Genomic DNA, 8688 nt, shown 5'->3' with positions numbered 1-8688 from the left:
ATATATCCAGAATTGCTAAATGAATGTTAATTACTAATGATGAGGAATCTAAAAATGCTTGTGGCCTTAGGAAAGCTCCGTTTCAAGAAACCCAAGTATTTTTAGATTATTAAAGTTTACCTCCTCCAAGTAAGGTTTATTAATAGAAAGAGAGACTTATATTGCTTCATGGAGAACATCAGACATTTGGGTTGAGATGACAGAGCCACAGGGAAGGTTTTCTGTATCCTTTGCAATCTGAGTCTCCATCAGGTACTGAAGAAGATAGTCAGTCAAAACTGGCCAAGTACTTCTAAAAATAGAGGCTGTCATTTAAGGGAAGAGAGCCCTGTGAAAGCCCATACTTGCAGCATCACAGTTTAATTTTGCTCCTGAAGCAAATCAGGCCTTAACTTTTTTGGATTTTCTTTTCTTGCTATTCCTGTGCTTCCTGCATATTTTTTCTTAATTCTGCATGCAAATATTTCTTAACTAAACACTAGTTTCTAATGTTCCATGTTTTTAATTTTGTGTGCTGCATTTTAAACAGATGGGATTTCTTCTAGTTATTTTAAGATGGAACACAGAAGAGAGCAGGGGAATTAAAATAATTCCAATATTAGATGTGTATTTCAAGTTGCTTTGATTCTCTCGAGTGCTTTAGAGAGAATTATGAATTCTTCTTCATAGCTCTCTTGCGTCCTACTCACAGATCAATATTCATAGCTAGTTCTCTTGCAGTCTCACTCACAGATCAATATGCAGTGCTCTCAGGCATACTAACCTCTTGGCATCATCAGCTTCTGGTTCAAACATGCCATCTGTGCTCTACCAGGGATGTCTTTCTCTCACAAAACTGGCAATAGCAACAAAGTTCATTTAAATTCCCAGTCCTTACTGTCATCAAGTAGTCTAGGCTCTCTTTTGTCAATACAACCTCTTCTACTCCAAAAACTCCTACTGCTTGTTACAGTGAATCAAGTTTCACATTTATTTTTCGTGCTGGAAAAAAGAATGTCTCATGGTATTTCTTAGGCCTCTGATCATTCTACAATGTTTTCTCGTGTTCCCCAAAACAGCCTTCTCCTTTATCATCGTGCTTTTTCACCTAAATCCACCAATGTGGAGGCTGAAGGAAACTAGACAGAAATCTCTGTGGGAGCTGTCAGACCATTTTTTAAGCAGATCCACAGGTTGCTGCTCAACAGCATGAGACATTGGTTCTCTGCCCAGATTAAGTGTGATGCACTCAGAGCCAATGTGCAAGGAAGTTCTGCAGCTGCCCGTTAAAACATGCTAACTCATTAGGGCTTTATTTCCTCCTTCAGTATCTGAAAACAACGAAACAAATAGGTAAGCTCTACTAACAGGCCAGCACTCTCCCTAGGTCTAAGCATATTTCAGGATAGGTTAGGATGCTGTTTATAAAAAACGTCTCAATCTGTCTTAAGGTTATAAATATAGATTCCAATGAATTTTCTTTTTGTTTGTATTCTATATTTAACAAGGAATAAAGTACTAAAATGCTGCTGGAAAAAAGTTTTCCTAGTTGGTTTTAAATCTCCCAATATTTCAAGGGCAAATTTGAAAAATGATACCAATGGAAAGACTGTGAGATTAGCCCCCTGAACAGTCCCAGAGAAGTAGGAAAGATTAGTCAATTCTGAGAAGAGAGTCGCTCTGAGTGTTGGCAGTGACATAAGCAATATGTCAGTTTTGTAAATTTTGCATCATTTGTAAAGTGATGAAGTCTTCACAGCTCCATTGTAGACAAGCTAACATTTCCTTTGGCAATCAAATGCTTATTGACTCTATGATGTCAGGGTTATGCGGTTTCAAAAATTGCGTATTACAATTCTATAAAAACATTTGTTCATATCTTCCCCTGAATGTTTTCAATTTCTAATAATATTTTAAAAAATAGAATGGATGGCTTGGTTTATTGCTGTCACTTCTAGCTGATATTTGGTCAGAAAAAACTTATTTATTAATCTATCTGGAATATTAAATAAATACCTATTAAATGTCAGGTGCTGTTATAGGCATTGATATTGAAGAGGAAACACATATATAGAAATATACAGAATTTTATAGAATATACATTTCTAAAATATAAATCAAATTCTATAAATAGAATTATTTAAAATATAAAATAGATATGTCTCTCTTCATACATATATGGCAAATACATATTGCTCATATATATTGCATACATATATTGCACACTCAGAGTATCAGAGGATAACCTGTACCTTCACATCTAACTCCAAACATATATAAAAAAAAATATTTATACCCTTTCGTGTTAGATTATAACCTGAAGTTTTCATTTTTTTTCAGAATATTAAGAATACAGTAAGCATTATAGGTACTCAAAAGAATTTTTAACTGGTTGATATTAACACACTGATTCAATGGGAATGGCTCAATGTAGAGAAGCCAAGTAAGCCATCGAAGGCAGAAAGTCCTCTGCTAGGTTACTTATCACATATATTTTCTTTCCTAAAACTGCACAGAGAATTTAAATACAAAAATCACTGTATTCTGTTGATATCCAAGCTATATTCATGTACCAAATTTGAAATAATTCCCATTAGAGTTACCACATTAGATGTTAGTTTCCATCCTAGAATCTTAAATTCTAAATTTTGGTTTCCCTATTTACAGCTAGAGTTATGTTTACATTAGTGAGGGATGGTAACCAACTTTTTGTCATAAGTTTGGAAAACAGAATATAAACATGTACTCTTCATGAAGAATTGACATTTGGCAAAAGAGAATTTCTCCCAGTGAGTTATTAACACTGAGGAACACTGGCATTGCTAAGGCCTGGAATACGCCTTTATCAGTAGGTTAATGGCATGGTACAGCAGACACTCACACGCACGTATTCCCCACATGTGTACATGCTGCTAGGCAGTGGGTGTCAGCTCTGTGTTCTCATTTCGTAGCACACTGTTCGCTGTTTGGGGGTGAGGAGTCCCCAGCGCAGCTCAGCAGCTTTCTCTCCACTGGTGATTGTCTTAAGCCATGGAAAAGAGTTACGGTGGTGGCCAAGGCTGGGCTTGTTTTCCTTCTTCAGTGCTTCTCCTACAACACCATTGTATCATATTTCTTAAGTTGTAGGTTTACTTCTGTATTATAAAAAGTGAGATCCATCGATTATGCGATCATTCAGAATATTATAAAGGATTACACAGAATTGAGAAAAACAGTCATGTTGTAAACATACTTAAAAAAACTCATACTTGCTAATAATCAAAAAAAAATAAAAAATTTATTTTTTATTAATCAATAGCATAGTAAAAATGGTGACAGTTTTGACATTTATTTAAAAGCTATATATTAATACATTATTATAAATTGGAAACAAGCATAGCCTTTTGAGAAGCAATTTGGCTATAGGTCAAAAGTAAAAAAAAAAGTCCTCCATTGATCGAGTAAATGAGCTTGTGAAATGTATTCTTTAAAAAGTTTTTAAAAGAAAAAGATACATGGAGATGTTCACTGAACATATTATATGTATTGAAAGTAAAAAAAATAGTTACAATAGCCAACACCTGTGCAGTACTTACTCTGTGCCAGGCACATTTTAGATGCTTTGCATACTTATTTAATCCTCATGTGCTCTCTTCTCATCTTACAGATAAGGTAACCAAGGTGCAAAGTGCTTAAGTAACTTGCCACAGTGCGTTAAATGTCAGGTTGTAGATTTTGCATTCTACCATTATGTTATTTAGCCATACGAGTAGAGGGAATAACCTACGACTCAACAATAGGGAAATGGTTATGTAAATGTTTAACCGGAAATGATATACAACCATGAAAATGAGCCATTATGGAGAATATGAAGCAATGTAGACTTTTAAAAAATTATGCTGAGTCATAAAATAATAGTTTGGTCAACTGATTATGGTTGCAACTGTAAAAGATGGCTCTCATGAGGGACTTAATATAAATGAGCTGTGCAGGGGTAAATGAGCCACGTGCACACAGGGATTGAGAGGACTGAAGTAAGAACAAAAGGGAATAAGAGGAGCTGGCTACCTACCAAAAAGTCCTGGCAAGAGGACAGCAGTTCACACGCTCGGTCCCAGGGACTGTGGCAATAATATACCCATCTGACACTACACAGACTTTCTGCTCGAAGGGCATTTGAATTGAAAGATTCAGAGAAGACTGCCTGGCTTCAGAAGTGGGAAGTGGAGATGGAGAGAAGCCAGAGACAGAAGGAAGAATTTTCCTGTCATATCAAACAGAGAAGTCAAGGGAGGATTGAAACCTAATCCTGGTCCTTAGCTGGATGGAGGTTAGAACAAACTCTAGCCCACTGGCTCAGATGGTGGGCTGCACTCCTGGTATCAAAAATTGGGAAGCACTGTGAAACAAACACTAGATACCTAAGAGTCCAGCAGAGGTGGACGGTAGTTGATGGGAAGGGGAGTCATTTCCAGAAATTGTGAGCTACTGCAATCATATATCACTGAGAGCTATAGAATCCTCGAGTACAGAGCAGAAGATCTTCTAAATCTTACTGTCCAGGGCCTTGGGAGCCCACGGGAGGCCTCCTCCAGCCTTTATTCTTGTGAGATTCAGGGGAGGGATGAAGGAAGGCATGAGTCAGGGGCATCAATAGCTGAGATGGTGTGAGACCTGCAAAGGACTCAATAACAATTAAGAAAAAATGGAAAGTTATGCAGTCAACTAAAAGAGTGATAAACTTAAGAGATGTTTTTATTGCATAAATTCCTTTAATGTCAAAATATTGCCTTTATAATTTTTAAGAATCTGGTAATCTATGGAGGCTGTACTTTATCAAGTCTGCTCTTTTAGTGTACTCTAGCTGTTTAAATTTTTGTAAATGGATGATTTAAAAGGTGACCATTTCTCTTCTTTTATTTTCCTTCTCTCACCTATAGGCACAATGCTAATAATTCATCACTGATTTAATTTATTCACAACAAATATTCATCACGGCTGGCTATGGTGCATAATTTCAGTGCATTTTTGCAAAAGTATACAGTAGGATAAAATGTTGAACCCCAACTTTTTGAGCAATGTTGACAAGTTCACATTCCAAGACAGAGATAACATGCATGACCCTTCATTGAATACAATTTAAAAATGCCATATGTTTCAGAGCTAACAAATATTAAGAGGTAATGAATCATTTTCCTTTTTCTTATATTTCATGGAACTGTTCATTAGCCTCTATCTGACATTCTGTTTAGGGGATTGCAGTGGCAGAGAAATCATGTGACATTGGCCCAGGCTGATGAGACCTTAATGGCAAATTAATGGGTCCTACCACCCAACATCAGTAAAAATCAGTTCAGAGCAGGAAGTTTGTATACAGATATTTATCTTTCCCTTTCCTCCTTTCCTTCCTAGAAAATTTTAGGGACATTACCTGATCGTTACCACATAAGTGTTTAGGTATGCTAGTTTACCATTTTAAATATACAAACTCAGTGAGTGGTTTATTGTGATAAGTTAATTGTAAACATTTTTAAAGTAAGCCAATTTCTTATTACAACAAATTAAAAAAATAAGGCATGGGATAAAGTGAGAACAATATTATATCAATTTCTGTTTTGTTTCATTTGGTACCAAAAATAAGCTGATTGCCTGATTTCTAGCTTTTGGATTTTCTATGGAATTACACTTTGTATGGAATTTGTATGTATGTACATTCGCTTTCTAAAAAGCCTTGGCTTTTTAGATTTCATAGATTCAAGATTCAAGATTTCATAGATTCAAGTTCTTACACTGAACAAATTTCAGTATAAAATTCTTGTCCCTAGACCATCTAGGGGGTTAAAAGAACCAAGTGGTACTGAAAAAAGTGTAACATGCCTGCCTCTCAAGACTAATGTTCATCAATCTGTGTCAAGGGGCCAAATTGTATTTCTATTAAACCACCTATACTATCTAAAACTTTTATTCGCCAAGTAGCAAAATTTAAGTATTAGCTGAATTGTGTCTCAAACAGGAGTTGTTCTAGGAAATTACAACAGGAAATAAGGAAATCCTACTATTGAGCTTCTCAAGCAGTATCAAACTACAGTCCTAAAGCATCTATGAACTGTCCTATAATGATGCTGGGCCAGCTGGATGCTAATGAACTTCTTTTATAGGACCTTAATCTGTTGCATCCCCTGTGACTCAGCCAAGCCTCCCACTCCCTGTTTAAGACATGGACCATTTTGGACTAGTTTGCAGTATGCACCGTTCATGCTATGATGACATAAGAAATGGTTAAATTTAGTCACTAAAATGCCAACATTTGCCCATAGAACCAGCCACAGCACTCCTTTTTACCAAAATAAGATACTGCTCTCTACCAATAATAGCGGCTAACTTTTAATGAATATTCACTGTGGTCAGGAACTTTTCTGAGCATGTTTTACCCGTTAACTCACTTAATTTTCTAAATAACCCTTATGAGGAGATATTATTATTACTCCACTTTTTCAGATGAACAAACTAGGCATGGAAAGTTGAATAACTTGCCCAAGCTCTTACAGAAAAAAATGGAATTCTAAACCAGGTGCTTGGGCACCAGATTCTCTGGCAAGAGTGTCAATTTCTCTTTGTCCTCTCTCATCCTGGACATCCTCTCCTGCTGCTTTACATGTAGTCTGTGCTCTAGTCAAATTGCACTACTTTGTGGTTCTCAAAACACATTCCTATTCTTTAGGTTCTGCGTTAGATTCCTGTCTTGTGCACTGTCACTGTGCCCTGAGCTTGCCATCCTCTTTTTGGTTTCTCTCTCGGGGTTGTACACCTGCTTGTGTTAAACTGAGCCATGAGGTAGAACTTTGGAGAAATTTTGTAGTTGAGGGGAGGTGTTTGGAAGAAATCCAGAAGGGAGAGCTACTTTTCTTTACCTTAGTGGTAGTCTGCTCAATTTTCAGTGGTGGATTGAGAGGAAGGGTACTAGAGAGAAAAATGACAGCAAAGATAGGAGCAGAGGTAGCCTGCTGTCCTAGGCATTAACCCTTAGTAGTTGGGGAGGTACTATGGAAGGGGCCAAGGTAGGTAGGAAAGCTCTAGAGAAATTTCAGGCAGAATCTGTTTATCGATGTGCATGGAATTATTTAAATATTTAAATTTATTTAGATCTCGGAAGCTAAGCAGGGTTGGGCCTGGTTAGTACTTGGATGGGAGACCACCTAGGAAGACTAGGTGCTATAGGCGTAAAAAATAAAAAATAAGGGATAGTAAGTTGACAAAGTCCTTGCAATCTGTGAGGCTAACCAAGGGTTGCCTTGCCTAAAAAAAATAGTTTAATAAATTTAAAAAAATAAAAAATAAACAAATTTTTATTTAGAATCCTGCCAATGTGTCTTGGTTAAAGATTCTTACTTGGTAACATCTTGTGTTAGTGGTCTAAATGAGATTCTAAAAGCCCCCAATGCTCTTATTTCTCTCCTTCTCCTATTTTGTCACAATTGAAATATTGTTTTGTTTACCAAGAAGCCATTCATATTCTTGTCTCATAAAAGTGGAACAATTCTTCCCTGTCCAGCTTTACTGAGCAGAATGCATTGAACTCTGATTATTTCATCTTGGGCCAATATTTACAGGAACAAAGTTCACAATACATTTCAAAATCTGTGTTCCCTGGTCTTATTTTATGTCTTTCACACCTGTAATTTTCTTTTACTTTCTATATTGGAAATACACTGCCTTATCCATCTGTTGATAGATGACATAGTTAAAGTCATCTGTCAGGGCTGGAAGGTTATAGCTGAAATCCAGCTCCTTTCCTCCCTGGCTGCTTGAGGGTCAGCTGTCTTCATGAATGCCACAGGAATTATCCAGACCAGGAAGTTCATGACCCATAGACTACTGCAATGGAAACAAATGGTCATTGACACCTTTCACGTTGGGAAGGCAACAGTATCTAAGACAGAAAATTGGGAAAAACTAGCCAAAATGTGCAAGACCACACCAGATGTCATCTTTGCATTTACATTCAAAACCCATTTTGGTGGTGGCAAGACACTGGCTTTGGCATGATTTATCATTCCTTGGATAATACAAAGAAAAATGAACTCGAAAATAGACCTGCAAGACATGGCCTGTATGAGAAGAAAAAGACCTCAAGAAAACAGTGAAAGGAATGCAAGAACAGAGTGAGGAGAGTTAGGGGGACTGCAAAGGCCAGTGTCGGTGCTGGCAAAAAAGTGAGGTGGAGACTGGACAACAGAAGAAGTAAAGAGTCGTCAGTGACTTTACCTTTTGTGATTGAGCAGATTTTTCATGAGAGGATTAACAAACTAAGAACTTAAAAAAAAAGAAAAAAACTGAAATCCAGATTTTAGAGTATGGCTAACTCAGGTTCCTGCTGTTTCGCTGGTACTATAGGTCACCCACACTGTCATCTCCTTATCTCCTTAACTACTTCCCACCTTCAGGCACCTGGCTGCTCTTGCATCACCTACGTTACTTTAACAGCTGATTTCTGGTGGCATTAAGTTATACTTTTGTATCTGATCTTAAAATAAACAAACACAAAGCCTTCATCATCCTCTAGCTTCTGAACATCGCAGTAAAGCACCTCAAAAGAACGGTCGATACATGTTGTGTTAATGTCCTCACCTCTCATATCTTAACAGATCCCACATTTTGCTGTCTTCTCTTGTTCTCTTCTCAATGACCTCTATGCTGCCTAATTCAATGGCAGTTCTTCACTCCTACTAC

At 37.0% G+C, this 8688-nt stretch overlaps 1 pseudogene; it reads left to right on the top strand.

Annotated features, from left to right (window-relative positions):
• The first annotated feature begins 7782 nt into the window (after positions 1 to 7782).
• On the top strand, positions 7783 to 8276 carry LOC111745219 (annotated as a pseudogene).
• Positions 8277 to 8688: the final 412 nt, after the last annotated feature.

Source organism: Pteropus vampyrus, unplaced genomic scaffold (assembly GCF_000151845.1).
Source record: "Pteropus vampyrus isolate Shadow unplaced genomic scaffold, Pvam_2.0 Scaffold149, whole genome shotgun sequence".
Taxonomy (NCBI): domain Eukaryota; kingdom Metazoa; phylum Chordata; class Mammalia; order Chiroptera; family Pteropodidae; genus Pteropus; species Pteropus vampyrus.
The sequence above is the reverse complement of the archived record's forward strand: the minus strand, read 5'-3'. Positions and strand labels throughout refer to the sequence as shown.